General features: G+C 35.0%; 2 pseudogenes; both read left to right on the forward strand.

The window, feature by feature from the left end:
• The first annotated feature begins 11,237 nt into the window (after window positions 1–11,237).
• On the forward strand, window positions 11,238–18,377 carry LOC120203084 (annotated as a pseudogene).
• Window positions 18,378–19,500: 1,123 nt separating this feature from the next.
• LOC120203083 lies at window positions 19,501–21,053 on the forward strand (annotated as a pseudogene).
• The last annotated feature ends 456 nt before the right edge of the window (window positions 21,054–21,509 follow it).

Raw genomic sequence — 21,509 nt, forward strand, 5'->3', positions numbered from 1 at the left:
GGTATCGATACCATCTTTGAACGAGAATTAAATGAAATATGAGTATCGATACCTAGGCATGGTATCGATACCTTAACTAGGGAGGTATCGATACCCTACAGGGGGTACCGATACTACTTTAAGAAGAAAATAAAATGTAGTCTTCTTATAGTCCAAGTAATTAAGGATTTAATTAAAATACTTGGAATGCTGATATATATATTAAATGTATGATTATGTGGATATCAATCGAGAACAAAGTCCAGACTAGTCGACAAGTAATAGGCATCGAGGAAAAAGAGAAGAGAACGATATTGACTAGTGCGACCAGGTGAGTGCATACTAGTTAGTACATGATGTTTAGAGGAAATAAGACATGCGACGAGTCTATTTCCTACCTTAGAATGCATGAACTCATAAGTATAATCATGCTTATATGAGTATATGTGATATATGTTATTGTATATGTTATATGATTTGTAGTATTCATGTTATGTGATAATAAACTATGTGACTATGTGTGAAATGGAGTAAAACATGTAATTATATGAGTATAAAAGATAAGTTATGTGATAAGATATACGTGACAAGTAATATGAAATGACTTGGAAAGTTGATATAAACTATAAAGTGATATATATGTCTATATGTGATATGTGATTTATGTGACAATGGGTTATATGAAATAAAGGTAGTGATTACAAGATCACAAGAGATAAATCATAAGATGTGAATGATATGATAAGAGGCTATGAGCCTATGTGATAAGTATAAAGATAATCCCCATGTTATGTGTCATGAGAGCTAGAGGTACAGTTGGCATGCCAAGAGTTGAGAGTTCTATGCGGTCCTTGGGATAATTCTATATGGTCATTCGTTACATTTCTACGCGGTCCTTCGGGACAAATTCATATGCCCCTAGTGGGACCTTATACGAGCTGTGGTGACAGCATATGTACACAACCTCTATGTACTCACATATCTATAGTTCTCACATATGTACATGGCTAACAAAGAGATAACAATAAACATATTACATGTGATGTATACGCTTTTGTGATATGAATTGTATTATATGATATATATGATTGTGTGTATTGTTTGGTTAAATGAGTCATATGTTAATTAAAAGGTTAGGTATAAGAAGATATGATTAAAAGATATAAATAATATTGATAGTGGAATAAGGTTAGTGATGGAAATAATGTGTGATGTATATATGTGCATTACATATATATAATGTTATATTGTTTTGTGTGACATCATGAGATAATATGTTCATACATGTTTAAATAGTTAGAGTTTCCTTTAAAATTTTAATGCCTCACTAAGTCTTCGACTTAGCCTGTGAATGTTTCACACGTAGGTTTCGAGAAGATTAAGAGCAAGGAGGAGTAAGACAGGTCAGTTTCCTTTACAAAGTTTAGATCAGAAAAGAATTTTGAACTATATGTACTTTGTTATATTAAATTTAGTTGGCATGTACTAAGAAAATTGAGTTGTATATGCTATGATATGTTTTGTAAAACTATATAAAATATTCGTTTTCTTGAATAGTAGAGTTAAATTTTAACCAATTTATTAAGAAAAACATTTTGAAAAGTAATGTGACACCTCGAACTCGGATCCAAGTCGGATACGGGTTGAGGGTGTTATAGTTTCACTGAAATTTATGATTTTTGATCTACTGGTTGATAGCTTATGAACTATGGTTGAATGATATATATTAGCTGATTATTTGTTTCACTAGAAATATGATTATGTCAATTTTGGATCATGGAATTTACTGCTTATTATGTGAACTGTTTTATTGAGATACTGATTTGGGTAGGATACTGGAGTATGGAGGTTCATCCCTGATTTGGGTAGGTTCTCAGGCCCCCATGATACCCTTATGTTGGCTCCTTACCCTAAGTATAAGGTAAGCCCTATGGATGCAGTTCTGGGAGACTGCATATGGTGTACGGGAGGAGGGTAAACTACAAGTTTAAAAACTTAAACTTCATTATGATTTTTATGAAATTTTACTGAACCATTACTTGATTATTTTACTTAACATGTTTAATTGCACTATTAGGACACATTGATCCACCTAGCTCACCATTTTAAAACTATTTTGCCCTTTCAAACACTCTTGGATAGACATTCTGAACTAGACACTTGGGGGATCGACACATTTAGTACATATTATTTTGTTGTAATGTTTCTATCTTTCGAACTGCTTTCATTTATGGTGACGTGCCTTTATTTCGAAATATTTTCTTTTATGATTTCTACTGCGATATGGATTACGATGTATTTTATTTTACTTAAACGCTGATGGTTTTATATTCACTAATTAGACTTTTATCAATAATAACTATGTGTTTCTATTAGATTTTTTTTATAATGTGGTTTTAAATTGTCAAAAATGTTTTAGAATTCTAATGTAATCCATTAGACCAAGTTGTAATGCTTAAGCTGGTTCTATGGGGTTACATTTAATTGATATCAGAGCTTTGGTTTTTAAAACCTCAGACTATGAATGGGTCCTATATAAAATTTTACACCATTTTGAAAGTGTTTTAAAAATTTCTATAAGGTAATGTCACCCATTTTTACAAGTTAAATATGTCATGTACTCTAGTGCCAAATCTAACCCTAAGTTTACCTCATATAGAGAATTTGATATTTTTCTTAATGAATGCTAGACGAGGTCATCGGCCTGGCCGCGAGCAAGGTCGAGTTGCTAGGTTTACTGACCCCGTAGATGATTCTACTTTAGACCTGCCACCTGCTCCTTCAGGAACTAATTCTGAGCCTACGAGAGTGGTGTTAAATGAGACTCTCAACATGTAGTTTTTTACAGTTGATTCTGGGTGCATTTAGAGCTGTGTTGTCCTTGAGGTCCCGATTACTCAGACCCTGATTGCTAATGGGGTTAAGACTTTTAGAGGTCCGACTAGAGAGGCTCCTACTAAGGATAAAGACTGTCTCTATAGTACAGAAAGATGTATGGATCAACTGGGTTTGGATCCAACGAAGAGATATTTAAGATTTGTTGCGATATTAGACGAAATACCCACACCTGGTGTGAGTCTGTAGTCAAGAGTATCCCAGCCAATCATTTGACATGGGATTTCTTCAAAGAGCGCTTTAGGGAGCGCTTTCTTGGAGAGTTCTATTTAGTTTAGAGGCGATAGTAGTTCTAGGACTTGGTGCATGGAGATATGTCAGTCTTCGACTACGAGATGAAATATTTGAAGCTGTTGAAATATAGTGCTAGTCTGGTTCCCACTGAGAAAGAGAGATGCTACAAGTTCACTCTCGGACTCAAATATGAGCTGCGTAGATAGGTTGTAACCCATCAGGATGAAATATTTGATGTTCTGATGAGCAAAGCAAAGGATGCTAAGGAGGTGGAGGCCTTGGCTCCTGTTAGAGATCATTTTGATCGAGAGTAACCTAAGAGATCTTTCGGCCCGACTGAGTCTTCTGCACGTCCAAAGAATAGGACTCGTACTTCGAGACCCTAGAGGAAAAATAACAGTTCCTGGCCTGTAAAACCTCCACCCCCAACTGTTAGTCGAGGTGGTTCTTCGGGTTTGCCTCAGGTGCCCTTTTGTGACTTTTGTAGAAATTGACACGGATGAGAGTGTAGTAAGAAGACTGACCCCTGCTACCATTGTAGATCCAGTGATCATTTTTGGAGGGACTGTCTACAGGTAGCCTCGTTATAGTGGACAGCTACCCAGACTCATGCACATTCTCATGCATCATTTCAGACCCCAACTAGAGGTCATATTCAGTGAAATATTTTTGGATCAGTGTACAGGGTAGATAGTAGAGCCTGATCCTAGCAAAGCATAGAGCTAGCAGTATCAGAGGCTAGACAACCAACTCTGGTGTATGCCACCAGACGTCGAGATGACAAAGATGAGTTAGAGGTTATTACAGATACATTTACTATTTATTCTATTCCATACTTTGTAATACTAGACAATGGCTTCATCCACTCATATGTATCGATTTTCATATCTCGAGACCATTATATTCTAATTAAGGAAACTAAGAGTGTTGTTATAGTTATGACTCTAGTATGACAGTCAGTGGTTGTGAATAAAGTATTCAGGTGCTGTCCTTTAGAGGTTCAGGGTGAAATTTTTCCCGCTGACCATATGGAGCTTCCTTTGGATTGGTTGAATGAACATAAGTTCAATTTGGATTATTAGTACAAGAGAATTACTTTGAAGACTTCTTATGGTCGTATTGTTGTGTTAGTTGGTGAACATCGTGGTTATCTCTCCAACATAGTATCAGTTTTGGTTATCCAAGATTGAGGTAATTTGTATAGTTATTGAGTTTCTCGATGTCTTTCCCGAAGAGTTACCAGGGTTACCTCCTGACAGAGAAGTAGAATTCGAGATTGAGACTTGTCTCGGATATGCACATATTTCCATGGAACCCTATCACATGGCCCTTAAAAGAACTCAAGGATTTGAAGGTTCAGTTGTAGGAATTACTTGATCAAGGATTCATCAGACATAGTACATCACCCAGGGGAGCTCCAGTCTTGTTCATGAAAAAGAATGATAGATCACTTTGTATATGCATCGATTACCGGAAGTTAAACAAGTTAACGGTTAAGAATAAGAACCCACTACCCAGGATTAATGACTTATTCGATCAATTGTGGGGAGCTACTGTATTCTCAAAGATTGATCTTTTCTCGGGGTACTATTAGTTGAAGGTTAAGGGTTCAAATGTTGCGAAGACTACCATCCGCACTAGATATGGGCATTATGAGTTCCTGGTGATGTATTTTGGTTTGATGAATGCTCCCGAAACTTTTATGGACTTAATAAATCATGTGTTCCAACCCTATCTAGATCAGTTTGTAGTGGTTTTCATTAATGATATTCTGGTCTATTCTTGGATTGAGGTAGAGCATGACGAGCACTTAAGGATTATTCTGCAAACACTAAGAGAGCATCATTTGTATGCTGAGTTAAGAAAGTATGAGTTCTGGCTTCGAGAGGTGTCGTTTCTAGGGCATATTGTCTCTGTGTGAGGTATTCAGGTCTATTCGAGCAAGATTGAGGCCATTATGAGTTGGAAGCGACCCAAGAATGTCTCTGAGATCCATAGTTTCTTAGGCTTAGCCATATATTATTATTGTTTTGTCGAGGATTTCTTGATCATTGCAGCTCATTTGATGAAGCTGTTGAGGAAGAATATTTCGTTTGATTGGTGTAATGCACAGTATGAGAGTTTTGAGAAACTGAAGACGAATTTGACTCAATCTACAGTTTTGACTCAAATTATGCTCGGGAATGATTTTACAGTGTATAACGATGCCTCACGCTGTGGACTTGGTTGTGTATTGATGCAGGAGGGGAGAGTAGTCGCTTATGCGTCCCATCAACTGAGGCCACATGAGTGTAATTACCTAACCCATGACTTGGAGTTGGAAGCAATGATCTTTGCTTTAAAGATCTAGAGACACTATCTCTATGGAGAGAAGTACTATATTTTTACGGATCACAAGAGTTTGAAGTATCTTCTAACTCAGAAGAAACTTAATGAGACAATGTCATTGGCTTGAGCTTTTGAAGGATTATGATTACGAGATTGACTACCATCCAGGTAAAGCTAATGTCATTGCGGATACTTTGAGCCGAAAGGCTATAGCTGACATTAGGTCTTTATTTACATGATGAAACTTTATGATGATGACACTCTGTTAGCAGAATTGCAAGTCAAGTCGACTTTGGCCGAGGAGATCAAGGCCAAGCAACCTCTTGATAGTTTCTTGCTCCCAATCTTTGAACAAGTGGAGCAGAGGACGACCTCAGATTATGCTTTTGACCAGAATAGAGTTTTATGCTTCAAGGGTCGGTATTGTGTGCCTGATGATGTAGAGTTGAGACATGTTGTCCTTGGTGAGGCTCACAATAGCCATATGCTATGCACCCCGATGGAGATAAGATGTACCAAAATCTGAGAGAGAGGTACCATTGGATTGGCATAAAGAAGGAAATCTCTGATTTTGTGGGGATGTTTGTTAGCAAGTTAAGACAGAGCACCAACATACATCAGGTTTGTTACAGCCTATCAAGATTCTCGAATAGAAATGAGAGTGTATTACTATGGATTTTATTACTGGCTCTCCTTTGACTTATTTGAAAAATGATTCAGTCTGGATGATTGTTGACATACTTACAAAGTCAGCTCATTTATTCCCATGTGGGTAATGTTAGAGTATGTCCAAAGACCAATCATATGATGATTTTAATAATACATTTATTTATCGATTTTATTGAATAAGGGCATTGCCACTATTATTTTCAGTTATATGTCTGTGTTTAACATAAACTGAAAGATAATAAAGTCCATATAATAACATAATTATTATTAAAAAGATCCATAGTCAAGTATTATTATGGGCATGGAAAATAATACTACACTTAAGACTAACATGTTGATTGATGACAACGAGTTGTCATTGACATAGAGATGTCAGAATTGATACATGATTATATTGTTAGAGAACAATGTATTGGATTGACCAACCATAAGCATATGTCTTGGATTATTTGTAACGGTCATAACATTGCTCATGGTGATGATTATATGAATGATCCTTAGACTTGAGATCAATGTTATCCCAATATATATATTGTTGTATGTTTTGATACAATTAAACATGCTCCATAACTGGTTGCAATATAAAGACTGTTATTGAATATATCTCGATATATGTAGTGGGGTATCTATGATTAAGATAGGATTTGTCCTTTCTACATAATAGGAAATATATCACATGCCACTTGATTGAGTGAGACTAGAAATGCATGGGCATGCTTAAATAAGATGATATGAGATATCAAAAATTATTCATTAATTATAGTCTACTCTAGATATCAAGAAACAATAGATGGGTTATACAAGTATGACTATTCCAAGACTTGTGCATATTCTAGATAAAGGACAAAAGGATGTAATACATAAAAGAGTTAATCACGAAGATGATATGTCGAATCATAATTCTTGTAACTTAGGTGACAATGATATATTGCTAGATGTCACTCATTGTATGTAATATTAGAATTTTTCTAATAATTACTACTAATGTTACAAGAACCTACAGGGTCACACCCTAGGGTTGAAATGTGCAAAGATGTACAATTTTTTGTATATTACTAAAATATATCTAGATTTAATATATGTATATTTGATATACATATGATTTTAATTATCCCGAATATAATAAGTAAACATTAAAAGAATGTAATTTTGATTACAACTCTTTTAATCGATATTTAATTCAGAATAATTAAATAAGAGTTTAAATAAATGTTAAAGATTATAATTCAGATTATAAGTCTTTAATGTATATTTAATTTGAATTAATTAAATTAGATTTTTAATTCAAAATAACTTAAAATCCTTAATATCTTAGGGTAAGTGATATATTTAAAGTGAGGTAAGGTCTAGCAGACAGTTTCTTCAGTCGTTTTTCTCAAAACTTTTTGGGAAAAGTAAATTTTGCTCTCAATCGGGTGAACTAAGTAGAGGCCGAGACGTGTTCGTGGAGGCTTACGATTTGAACCATTCGTGATCACCTTTAGTCACTGTTGTCTTTGATGTTTTTCAAGGAACCCATTGTAAGTATTCGCATCCTTTTCTCTCGATTTCGGTTTTGTGTACTTGGATCGCTGGTGAGACCATCGAGTTTTTGTTTTCACTGCGTCATGGGGTGCACTGACGGTTCTAAAAAGTACATTATTCATTGGATAAGTTGTCTGGATTGTAAATTTCATAGATTTTCAGATTGCATGGTGTTCCGTTATCTATCATTTCTGATCGAGATCAAGATTTACTTCGAGATTCTTGAAGGCACTGTATGAGGCTCTGGGTACGAGATTAAATTTCAGTATAACCTTCCACCCGCATACTAATGGTCAATCTGAGCGAGTGATTTAGGTTCTAGAGGATATGTTGCAGGGTGGCATGATCGATTTTCATGGTAATTATGAGAACTTTTTGCCTTTGGCTGAGTTTGCCTACAATAACAGCTACCAGGCCAGCATTCTTATGGCACCGTATGAAGCACTTTATGGGCGTAGATGTCGCACCTCGATTTGTTAGACTGAGTTGCGTGATCGAAAGACTTTGGGACCTGAGTTAGTATGAGAGATTGAGGACACTATCAGATTGATTCGTTACCGCCTGAAGGAGGTATTTGACAGGCAGAAGTCTTATGCCGATCAAATAAGGAAAGATATCAAGTTTAAGGTTCGAGATCAGGTCTTTTTGAAGGTATCTGCATGAAATAAATTGGTGAAATTTGGGTGCAAAGGCAAATTGAGTCCGAGATTTATTGGACCATATCATATCCTGAATAGAGTAAGACTTGTTGCATATCAACTCAAGTTGCCTCCCCAGCTCAGTCCTATTCATGATGTTTTTCATGTGTCCATGTTGAGGATCTATCTTCCAGACCTAAGCCACATCATTCAGTTAAAGGATGTTGAGTTGAGGCCAGATCTATCTATGAGGAGGAGCATGTTCTGATTGGATCAAGAGGAGAGAGTGTTGAGGAACAAGTGTATTAAATGGTAAAGGTTCAATAGAGTAACTGTAGTCCTACAAACCACCTAGGAGACAGAAGAATCCATAAATACTAATTTTCCGCATCTGTTTACTCCATGTATATTTTGAGGATAAAATTTCTTTTAGGGGGAGAAATATTAAATAAAATAAAATACAATTTTTAATTTGGTTAAAATTTAAGGGCTAAATTATAAGTTTTTAAACTTATAGGTCGTTTTAGAAGTTGTAAAATATTCAAGGACCTAGCCCTGAATTTTCCATTTTCAGTGTTAAAAAAATAAAAATTTATAGTTGGTAGTTATAGGGGATCGAACCCCTGTGACCAACATGGTCACCCATGCCCTAGCCATTTAGGCTATGGTATTATTGATGATATTTATAATAAATATTATATATTGGTTTAAAACTTAATTAACCCTAAAATCCCTAATTTCCCCTAAAATTGAACCCCCACTGACCTCCTCAATCTGTCACCGTCTGGACACCATTCGACTTGTTGTCACCTCCATTCTCGCCGTCGTCGATCGATGACTAAAAGCCCTTTTACCCCTCACCGAGATCACCCACCAATTGTCGTGAATTAAGCCAAGAAGGTGCGCCGAAAACCTTTCCCCCTCCCACTCGTTTACCATTCGATTTCGGTGGATCAAGGCGTCGGCTCGCCTTACCATCGCCATGCGCTCGAAACCCACTCGGTAGGATACGCCGCCATTGCCTCCCTCGTTTTCACTGTCGAGGTAAGTTCTCGATTTAATTTCAAAAACTTTGGGTTATTGTTGTGAATTGGGGTTATTTTTAGCTAAATTAGAGTGCGTAGTTGATCAATGAAGAATCGACCAGTCGAATCAACCCTTGGCATCGCCGCACGTGCCGACATGCACCGGCAGTGCGCGTGGCGCTTCTCCGTCGGTCCATGAGGTTTTTGGAATCGGTCCAACCGAACCAGTCCAGTCAGACCTAATCGGTTTAGTTAAATCGTTCTAAACCGAGTCAACTCGACTAAGTCTACCTGGACTGAGTCAACTCGTTTGAGTCAACCCGTTGACTTTGACTGTTGACTTTAACTTGTTGACTTTGACCAAAAAGTCAAAATTTTCAAAAAGTTATATTTTATGTTTTTCAACGTCTTGAGTCCGAATCCGAAGTCTGTTTTGCCAAATTCAAACAAAAAAGCCTCTGAATTGATCGTCAAACCCGAGCATACATATGTACTTAAGTGTTTTATTTACGAATAATTAAATTAAGGTTAGAGACTGGTCAGATATTGTTATTTGAAGGTACACGAGACTCTCATGATCGCTCGATAGCCCGACCTAACTCCTCTCAATCCTTTCAGCCTCATGACCCAATAGTTACTCGTATGACCCGTGAACCTTATGAATACCTAGATTAGAATATTACTTCAATATTAACTCATTACTATGAATTATGTTCGAGCACTGGTGCATAGCGTGGCGAGGTCGGTGCTTAGTAGATTTGCTGTTTAATTTCATTTTACGATGTGTGTTCCCTATGTACTATATGACTGTTTTATCTGTATTGAAATGTGTTTCACCGAAATGTATGATTTACTGATTTATTGGTTTATGGCTTATGAACTATGACTGAATTATATATATTAGTTTATTATTTATTTTCACTAGAAATATGATTATGCCGATTATGGATCATGGAATTTACTGATTATTATGTGAACTATTTTATTGAGATGCTGATTTGGGTAGGATACTGGAGTATGGAGGTTCATCTTTGATCAAGTTTGTAATTCTTACGGACTTAAGGCGACCCTTGGGTAGGCTCTGAGGCCCCCGAGAACTTTCTTGGGTAGACTCTCATTCCCCAAGATGCTCCCTTAGGTTGGCTCCTTATACCCATTGGGTATAAGGTAAACCCTATGGATGCAGTTCTATGGGACTGCATATGATGTACGAGAGGAGGGTAAACTACGAGTTTTAAAAACTTAAACTTCATTATGATTTTTATAATATTTTACTGAACTATTACCTGATTATAATACCTACCATGTTTTAATTGTATTGTTGGGACACACTGAGCCACCTAGCTCACCATTTCAAACTGTTTTCCCCTTTCAAATACTCTTGGATAGGCACTTCGAACCAGACACTTAGAGGATCGACACATTTAGTACATAACATTTTGTTGTAATGTTTCTATCTTCCGAACTGCTTTCATTTATGATGACGTGCCTTTATTTCGAAATATTTGCTTTTATGATTTGTATTGCAATATGGATTATGATATATTTTATTTTACTTAAACACTGATGGTTTTAGATTAACTAGTTGGACTTTTATCAATAATAACTATATGTTTCTATTAGATTTTGTTTATAATATGATTTTAAATTGTCAAAAATGTTTTAAAAATTCTAATGTAATCTGTTAAATCTAGTCGTAACGCATAGACTGAGTATAGGGGTTACATAAGCCATATTATTTAATGGAATTAAATAGAGAAAAATCAGATTAAAAATACACATTTAAAAATAGAGTACTAAAACTTATTAAATTAATAATAAAAGGACTAGATTATGGACTTTCTGTATAATTTGATCACATAAAAACTCTTCAAAAGTTCAGGCCATTAGCGCCCCCAAATAACCAGTCTCCAGGAAAAGGAAATTTGTGTTTCCCTCGAAAGGTCACCGATTCCTGCAAATGGCGACGACGGTCCCCAATAACCTGAGCCGCGATCAGTACGTGTACTTAGCCAAACTATCCGAGCAAGCCGAGCGCTACGGAGATGGTTCAGTTCATGCAAAAATTGGTCCTCGGCTCAACTCCATCGGGCGAAACTAACCGTCGAGGAAAGGAACCTTCTCTCCATCGCCTTCAAACGTGATCGGATATCTACGTGCCGCGTGGAGAATAGTCTCTTCGATCGAGCAGAAATAAGAAGGTCGAAAGAACGAGGAACACGTTGTGCTCGTCAAGGAGTATAGATCGAAGAAGATTGAATCTGAGTTGTCGGATGTTTGCGCTAGTATCTTGATTTTATTGGAATCAAATCTGATCCCTTCTGCTACCGCCAGTGAGTCGAAGGTTTTCTATTTGAAGATGAAAGGAGATTATCATCGTTATGTGGCGGAGTTTAAGGCTGGTGATGAGAGGAAAGCTGCTGCTGAGGATACTATGTTGTCTTACAAGGCTGCTCAGGTAAATTTTTGAACTTCAGGTCAAGCTTTGACTAAATTGTTGAATTGGTTTTCACAGTAAAATTTTGGATGTTGACTTGTGGATTATGATTTTATAGTTAGGTTTCGATTTTAAAGATTTTTTTGATTATTTTTTCTAGTTGAATCTTCAAAATTTTCTGTTGAATTGTGTCATAACCATTTAGGTGAACAATTATTTATTGTTTTAAAAATAATTATGATTTTAATTTTGGAAAAATTGGTGATTTTGAATTAAATTGGATAGAGTCGCCATCGACCTTTGGGTTAGGTAGGTCAAATACCTAAAAACGTCTTTTAAAAACAATTTTAAGAAAAATCTTTTTTTAAGATAAAAGTTGGTCTGTATTTACCAAAGATTCGATTAAAACAGGTTCGGAGTCGATTACGCGTAGGAAATGATTAACACCCCACAACGCCCAAATTTTGGTACCTAAACGATACGTTGTTTAAATATGAAAAATTACAAACTTGAAAATATATTTAAATTACGATCCTTTTGTTCATTAAATTTATTTAAAAGTGTGAATAATTTTAGGGAATACACTTCCTTTGTAGTTAGGAAGTTTTCCCATAGATTCTCCCACATTATTTCACAAATTTTACCAATATAAAATAAAATAAAATAAAAAAGTGAAATATACTTGAAATAAATAAACGTAGAACAAATAAAATTATTGAATATGAGACAAATCTTTGAAAAGACACATTTTGTATTTGGGAGATGTCTTCGTAGATTTCCCTACAATTAAATTTCCACATTTTATAAAATAATAATTATAACAAATAGGATTAAACATATATTTGGGCCTTACAAATGATACAAATGAATACATAACATAAAAATATGTACATTTACAAATATGATAACTAAAATACTAATAAAATATTTAGTTGTGCATAATAAATAAGGACTAAATCATAAAAACAGAAACTTTTGAAGTACAATAATAATAGTATAACAAAACGAGGCTAATATGAAAATATTATGAAATATGATTACCAAGATAGAAATAAAAAACTAAAACATACTGCCAATTATAACAATTTAATAAAAAAATATCAATAATTAGGAACAAAAACTAAAATGCAAATATCTAAACATGTATCACTGAAATATAAATAATATAAAAATATAATGATCTGAACATGAATAAAACCAAATACATTTAAAAGGACACAGATTATATTATAACATAAAAAAAATTCTTTTGAACTAAAAACAATGTTTAAGACAATATATATATATATATCTTTCGTACCCCGAGGATATTGCTTAATTATTCATCAAGCTAATGGACAAAAAGTCATTAAAAAAATATTGCTTAATTATTCATCAAGCTAATGGACAAAAAGTCATTAAAAAACTAAAAGGCATTAGGCCTAGACATCATGATTTGTGCATAAATTCAACGAATTATTTATTGATAGGTGGGCAATTTGTATTTAAATATATTTTGCATCATGTCAAAATAATCTATTTCATTAATGATTAAAATGGAAGACTTTTCTTGTAAATAACCCACAAATAATAGAAAGGACTAAAAATAAATAAAAACTTAAAAGGGCGAATTATAATTAAACTAAATATTTAACACTAACTATAACAAAAATATTTACAAATATAATTATCAAAATCAAACATTAAAAAATACATAATATATAAAATAGGACTAAAATACAACCATCCATAAACTTAAGGGAGCATATAATAATTTTACCTATATATTTTTACATTAAATAGTGACTAAAACAAAATAATCAGAAAACACATGGCCAAATTTGAATATTCACTAATATAAGAAATAAAGTCTTAATTGTAAACAAATAAAAGTAGAAGACCGAAATAAAAAAATTAACAAAGTTTCATTCATAGTTAAAATATAAGTACTACAAATTACAGGAACCAAAATCATAGTTACCCCATCGGCTGAAAACACGCATAAGACCTCCCCAAAACGCTGTCGTTTTGCTTAATATTTATTAGCCCAAAATGAGGCTTTCTTACCCATTTGCTTCATTTTCAAATAAAGGAGAGAAAGAGAGAGAGGGAGAGAGATCCAGAGATCTCCCTGGAAACGGCGAGATACCACCGTGTCGGTCGTCACTGACCGGCGGCCACTGCCGTACGCCGGCGTCTGAGGGAAAGAAGATGACACTATTCAAAGCGTCCCGGCCCTGAGCAAGGATTGGCTTCCTTTTAGCCTAAAAGTGGCTCGATTGTGGTAAATCTGAGGAAACCTTTCGGTCTTCTCCAGCGACCTGTATTTCACTAGTGTTCGGCCTAGGTACTCTCTCTTATCTCTTTTCTTCTTTTCTATTTTTCTTTTGGTTTGAACCCGAATCTCTCGGTGTTTTCTCTCTTTTTCTCTGGTTTTTTTTCTCGTCGAATGCTCCCTCTTTTTTTTCCTCCCCTTTTCAAACCCCCGAATGCCTTCTCCTTTAATCTGTCTTCGTTTTGTCTTTACATGCGTGATTATTGGATGCTGAATAATTGATTCGATAGGTAGAAATCTCAAATTTTTCAATGTTAGGTAATGTGGTGGGATCTAATTTTGACTTTGGTGAAGATTTTGCAGGTGATAACGAAGATGGTGGCCTCGGCTTGAACGGTTTGTCGGTGCGCAGCTCGGTGTTGGCTCGATGCCTCATCAGTGGCTCGGCTTGAACTGGTATGCGACGCAGCTGGATGAAGAAACGTTGAAGGTGGTGACTTAGGGTTGACGTTTAGGGTTTAAACCCTAATGTAGATGGGTCAGGTCAGATCTTGCAGCTAGGCTTGAATCGGGTTTGGATTGATGCTTATAATCTGGACTTGTAATTGGGCTTCTATTTTACGGGCCTATAAATATAATAATAATATTAATAATAATAATAATAATAATTTTTAATAATAATAATAATATACTATTTTTTTTTGTCCGGACAAAAACGTGTCTACTAATTGAATGAAGGATATTGTGCTGGCGGATCTAACACCAACGCACCCGATTAGATTGGGGCTAGCTCTGAATTTCTCGGTGTTCTACTATGAGATTCTCAATCAGTCTGATAAAGCATGTAGCATGGCTAAACAGGTTCGATTTCCCCTCTTTCTGTTTATCGTTACCAAATTATCGATTGTACCGTAAATCCACTGTTTAGTTTAATCCGGGGAATATTACATTAAGATTTTAAACGGCATTAGTTAAATTCAAGCGAAAAGAATTTTATGTTCAGTTCATTGCGAATATATAGCTCCATTTTCACCCGTGTTTGATTCCAATCATCCTATTACCTATAATCACAATTTTGGAATTTGTGAAATCGAGAAGAAACTAGTTTTAATCAGGGTATTAGTTATTAGCTATAGTCAATATGTTCTTTTGATGCAGATCAGGTAAAACAAATCCTTAAGCAAATACTCCACATATTTGGAGGGTGATATTCAAGAAAAGTGAAGAGTCTGAAGTCCGAACAACATAGTTAATTATTGTTTCTTCTGCTAGTTAACAAATTTGAAAAACTTAAGAGTTTTTTGTTAGGTTGGGAACAGATTAGTGCAAGATTTTAACAATTTCAGTAGATTTATGTTAGGAGATGAAGAGTTTCTTGCATTTCTTTTTACTGTCATCTTGCTTTTTCTTGGGGAGAAACCTCTGAAATCATTGTGAAATAAGGTTTTTAATTTATTTCAGAAGTTTCTTTGTTATCTTGTTGGATGTTGGTGCATAGTTGCTGGTTACAGTAAGAATAAAGCATAAATTAATTTCGGTTATTCATTAAATACCGCTTGTTTTTCTTTCTAAAAAAGGCATTCGAGGAAGCCATTGCTGAGCTTGACACACTGGGAGAAGAGTCATACAAGGACAGCACTCTCATTATGCAACTGCTAAGGGATAATCTTACTCTCTGGACTTCGGATGTGCAGGTCAGTCTCCTCCTCCCCCTTCCCCTCGGACACAGGATATTCTTTTTTCTTTATATTTTTGGTAGTAGGGTGTTATTCTATTTTGGGCTGGTCAAGGTTTTAGTTTTAGGGTTTAAATCTAAGGCTAGGAATAAAGTTGTATTAGCAGAAAGCCTAGTATAAATAAGTTGTAAGCTTTATAGACAGCATTCTTATTATTTTCTTTGAATTAATAGAGAGAAACTAGGTTTCTTATAACTGGACATTTTAGAGTTTCAATTTCTTTCTAATCGTTTTTCAATCCTAATTCTGCTGATTTATTGTTGATTTTCCCTTAAACCACACCACCCTCACTTGCACTCATGAACCTATGTTAACCCCTCATACTCACTGTGGTAATCGATTTTCGCCCAGGCACGAATTTTTTACTTGATGGGAAAAGTGATGTGAATAAATGGTTTTTAAAATAATTTGGGAGTCGCCATCGGCCTTTTGGGTTAGGTAGGTCGAATACCTAAAAATCATCTTTTAAAAGAATTTTTAAGAAAACATCGATTAAAAGATAAACTAATCTGCGTTTTAACCAAAAATTAATTCTTTTTAATAATAAAAGGTATTCGTGGTCGGTTACGTTTAGGGAATGATTAGCACCCCTACAACGCCCAAAATTAAATTGGTACTTTTTAATTATAAATTGTCTCTTATTATTAGAAATTAAAAATTCAGAATATATTTATTTATAATCCTATTATTTGCAATTATAATTATGAAAAATATATATTAATTTATATATTTATAAATAAAATATTTATTTATTTATATATTTATAAATAAAATATTTATTTATTTAGAAATATCAGAAAATGACTTCTAGGTGCCTTAAGACAGCTTTTCTTCGATATTAAAAAAAATAAATAATTAAAACAATTAATATATGATTTAAAAAATATGATATTTATTTATTTAAAAATATCAGAAAATGGACATACAGTTGTTTTAAGACTGCCCTTTCTTAATATTGAAAAATAAATAAATATATATTAAAATATGATTATTAAAAGTAATTTATGAATATAAGATTTTAACGAATATATTATTATATATATATATTATTATATAAATAATAAAAAGTAATAATAATAAAATAATATTGCAAATAATAATTAAAATAAAAGGAATTAAAAATATAGTATTAAAAATAAAATAATCAAAAATGAAATTTGAAGATTAAAATATAAAATTATAAAACTAGAGTACTCATTCGAAATATAAAAAGATGGGCATTAAAAGTGTAATTTAACCATAATTCATAATACGGAATTAAAAAAATAATTAATAAACTATGAGGGACTAAATTTGATATTTTCCTAAATATATATATATGATGATAAGGACTGAATTAAAATAAAATAAAATTAGAAGACTAAATTAAAATAATCAAAAATTGCTTTCAGTGACTAAATTGCAAGGTATACAAATTTGGAGCACTGCTGTCGGGGTTTACCCTTTATGAAATTACAGAAATACCCTCCCCAAAACGGCGCCATTTGGGAGAGGGTATAAATACCCGAAACCGGCTAGCCCGAAGGGCCAGCCTCTCATTTATTCCTTTCTCTTCTCTCTCAAGAAGATAGAGTTATAAAACTCTCTCTTGCCTCTCTCTAGCTTCCCTCACCAGAGGGAAGCCGGTCATCGGCCGGCAGCCGTCTGCCGCCATAATCCCCATCACCGGCCACCGCATCCGGTGGCCGGAAAATTTAATTTTATACCAGAACGTAGATCGGACCGTCCTAATGACGGTTCCGGTGTTCCTTTCTCTTAAATAGCTCCCGATTGGAGAAAATCTAGGAAAATACCTTCGGTTTTCGAAGGTTTTTGGTGACGCTTGGAGGCTGGTGGTGACTCCGATCGAGGTGTTGTCTTCCTCGGTAAGTTTCTCTCGCTCTTTTCTTTTGTTTTGTGGTTTGCTTTTTGTTTTCCTTCTTCTTCCTCTTTTGTTGGCAGGGGGCTCTCGGTGGCTTTTATAGCCACCACCGAGGCTCTCGTCGAATCGGTCTCAAGAGTGAGGGTTAGTGAGTCACCGAGCTACCATAGTTGCGACGTGGACGGCTGTGTTGGGATCTCTGGAAGTTTCTGTTAGCGTCGTGGCAGCAGAGGTTGAGGCGGTGGCAACTGATCGTCAGCAGTGGCCGGTTGGAACACTTGGCAGCAGAGGCGGCGGTTGTAGTCCCTAAGGTATCATAACCCTAGGGTTTCCATCTGGAGGCTTCTGGACCGTTGGATCTTATCAGATCCAACGGTGGAATTGATGTTGGCGGCTGAAGAAGATGAAACCCTAATTAGTTTAGGGTTTCCATTAGGATGGCTCAAATTGGGTCAGAACTGGGCTCTGGGATTGGGTCTGGACCAGATTGGGTATTGTTGTAATTGGGCTCCGGGTATTGGGCAATATAAATAATATTATTAATAAAAATATTAATAATAATAATATAAATAAAACTGGGACAAAAATTTAGTGTCTACACTCAGACACACACACAAACTAAAGAGGATTTCGACTCATGCATTGGCCAATTCCTAAGTCGATGTAATGTTCATTGTCACACAGGACCAGTTAGATGAGCTGTAGCAGGCGTGTTAAACCGGAGGTGGTCCTATTCTTCATCTGAAGGAGGTGGGCTTTGAATGTCATTTGCTTTCTCTGATTAAAGTGTGTAATTTAAAAAAAATGGGAAGTAACCATGGCAATGATTTGCTATACTCCTTACTGAACTTTGGAAGTGATTTTTAATAGGTTAGCAATTTGTTTTGTTTTGTTTTTTCTTCTTCATTTCACAGTTCGTGGTTTACTGCATCATTTTTTTCAATTGGTAAAGCAAAATGAATATAATTACTTGGGGTGAATTTGTAATAAGCATGATAATAGTCCTTTAGGGATGGTATCAACCCCGTACACTTGTTTAAGCTTGTGCGTGATCTAAGGGTGTGCATTTTCGGGTAAAGACTATCTAATCTGAAATTTTGATATTAGAAAGTTTGAATCACAAAAATTGCAATCTGGATCTGATTCGGAAAAATTAGATATCTGAATATCTTGATCTGAATATAAATTTTAATTTTACTAAAACTTCATATTTTATGATTTTATGTAACATTTCTATAATTTTTCTCTATATTTAATTATTCACACACAATAAATAATTAAATGTTTTAATTTATTAGATTAGAATTTAGTAGGTTACTTGTTTATTGAGCTATATACTGTCTAAATTCTAAAGGATTATTTTTTATCAGATTTTGGATGATTTAAAATCTGTTTTTTTTTCTCTCTAATATTTGATTTGAATTATCCAAAATTTATAAAATAGATTGAGCATTTAAATTTTTAGATCAGATCAATCGATGATCATTTGAATAAGAAATTTTACATACTGCTGAATTGTGATCCGAAGTATAAGCCTAAATTCATTCTTATTCCTTTATATAATAGATTATCACAAGATAAGATTTCAGTTAATTTTTTATTAAATGATCAAATGAAACTAAAATGTAACATTAATGATAATTTTGAAAAGAAAATAGTTAGGTGAAAACGGGACCAAAGTGATAATCGAGTTACTAAATACATAGTTTACCCTAATAAATATTTAGTTGAAAATGACGTTTTCTAGTTAAATTTCTTTAATCGTTAAATATTGATAGAAAATGACAAATCGAGATATAAAAATTATTATTAAAAAAGACATTTCAAATAAAATATAAAATTAGACAAAACCAATGTGACCCAGAGAGCATCGGATGAGAAACACTAATTATTTGCTAAAATATATTTGGAGATAAGATCTGGGATTTGACAGCTTTTGGCTCAATTATTAGTGTTTTTCCGGTCCCTGAAACAGAAGAACAAGAGACATGGGTATGGGAAAGGAAGAAGAAGAATGGAGGAGGGTTGTATTGATTCCATTGCCATTCCAAGGCCACATCAATCCAATGCTTCAGCTCGGCTCCATTCTTCACTCTAAAGGCTTCTCCATAACAGTTGTTCACACCATTTTCAATCCACCCATCAGCTCCAACTATCCTGAGTTTCGTTTCGTATCTGTACCCGATAACTTATCCGATGAAGTTGTTTCTTTAGACAATTTACTGTTTTTTCATATCACTTCTTAACAAGAAATGTCGAGTGCCCTTCCAGGAATGCTGGAGAAGATGGTGGCACAAGGCCGAGAAAGATTGCCTGCGTTATCTATGATGAATGCATGTATTTCTCTGAAGCAGTAGCCCAGCATGTGAAGCTGCCCAGTATTGTCTTGCGGACCACTAGTGCTTCCACCTATATTTCTCGTAATGCGATCGTCCGATTCGAAGCTGAAGGCTTTCTTTCTTCTCAAGGTAACATTTATTAGGTTCGATTCAAATGTTGACATTTAAACTACAGAACATTTGATCATGAACATTTGATCATGGCGTTTGAATCGATGACTATGTAGGTTCAACATCGCAGGAGTTGGTGCCGGGCTTCACCCCCTCAGATTCAAGGATCTGCCGGTTTCGAAGATCAGAACACCGGAAATTTTCTTGCGGTTTATAACTTCTATAAACAAGGCAAGAACTTCATCTTCAGCTGTCATCTGGAGCACTAATGATGTCCTTGAACAACCATCATTGCAAGAGATTCAAAAACAATGCCCTGTTCCAATATTCGCTATCGGTCCCTTGCACGGAGTTGCTCCGGCTTCCCTCGTGCAGCTTGATAGAAGAGGACAAGAGCTGCATTACATGGCTGGACAAGCAAATTCAGAACTCGGTTCTGTAGTTAGCTTGGGGGGAGTTTAGCATCAATGGACAAGGAGGAGCTGGTTGAAATGGCTTGGGGTTTGGCCAATAGCAAGCAGCCATTCCTGTGGGTTATTAGGCCAGGGTCAGTTGATGAACACGAATGGAACAAGTTGTTGAGTGAGGGTTTTATAGAAGCTGTTGGTGAAAATGGTTGCATTGTTGAATGGGCACCCCAAAAAGAAGTGTTAGCACACGGCGCCATTGGAGGGTTCTGGACCCACTGCGGTTGGAATTCGACTCGAAAGTGTCGGAAGGGGTTCCGATGATTTGCAGGCCGTGTTTGGTGATCAAAGGGTGAATGCAGGTATGTGAGTCAAGTATGGAGAACAGGCATACAATTGGAGAATATTTGTGACAGTGGAGAGGTAGAGAAAGCAATCAAGAGGTTAATGGTGGATGAAGAAGGGAAAGAAATGAGGCAGAGAGCTCAAAATTTGAAGGAAAAGGTTGAATTCAGCATCCGAGGAGGTTCAGCATACAGTTCCTTGAATGAATTAATGGAGCTAATTAGATCATTCTAATTGCTTAGCTGACAATGTTATGGCCTTGGCCAAGTGAGTTGTTCTGTTGTATGGTAGCATTTATACCAGTATATCCATGATGCTTATTACATTTTCTCGTTTACTACTGTTGTAAATTTTGTTATTAGTGGTGGATTCACGTCTTGCCATCCTCTTTAATTTGAATTTTTTCCGATAATTATACATTTTATTAATTATATTTTTCTTGAAATTTTATTTCTAATTATTCTGTATAAAAAATTTATGTGTTAACATATATGTATCCACCGTCAATAATATTTATAGATATATCACTGGTTGTTACGTATATCCTATGATGTGCCTCAACGAAGAACCTACAGAAATCATTAAGAAGAAAAGAAGTGGAAGAAGAAAAATGAAGGGAGAAGAATTTCAAAATTCCACTCACAAACGAGTCAATAACCTCAAGTAAAGACATCAAACGACGGCGTATCAATAAAAAAAACTAGACCCCAAAACCTTCACTCCATTA

This window comes from Hibiscus syriacus, unplaced genomic scaffold (genome assembly GCF_006381635.1).
Source record: "Hibiscus syriacus cultivar Baekdansim isolate YM2019G1 unplaced genomic scaffold, ASM638163v2 tig00009023_pilon, whole genome shotgun sequence".
Lineage (NCBI taxonomy): Eukaryota > Viridiplantae > Streptophyta > Magnoliopsida > Malvales > Malvaceae > Hibiscus > Hibiscus syriacus.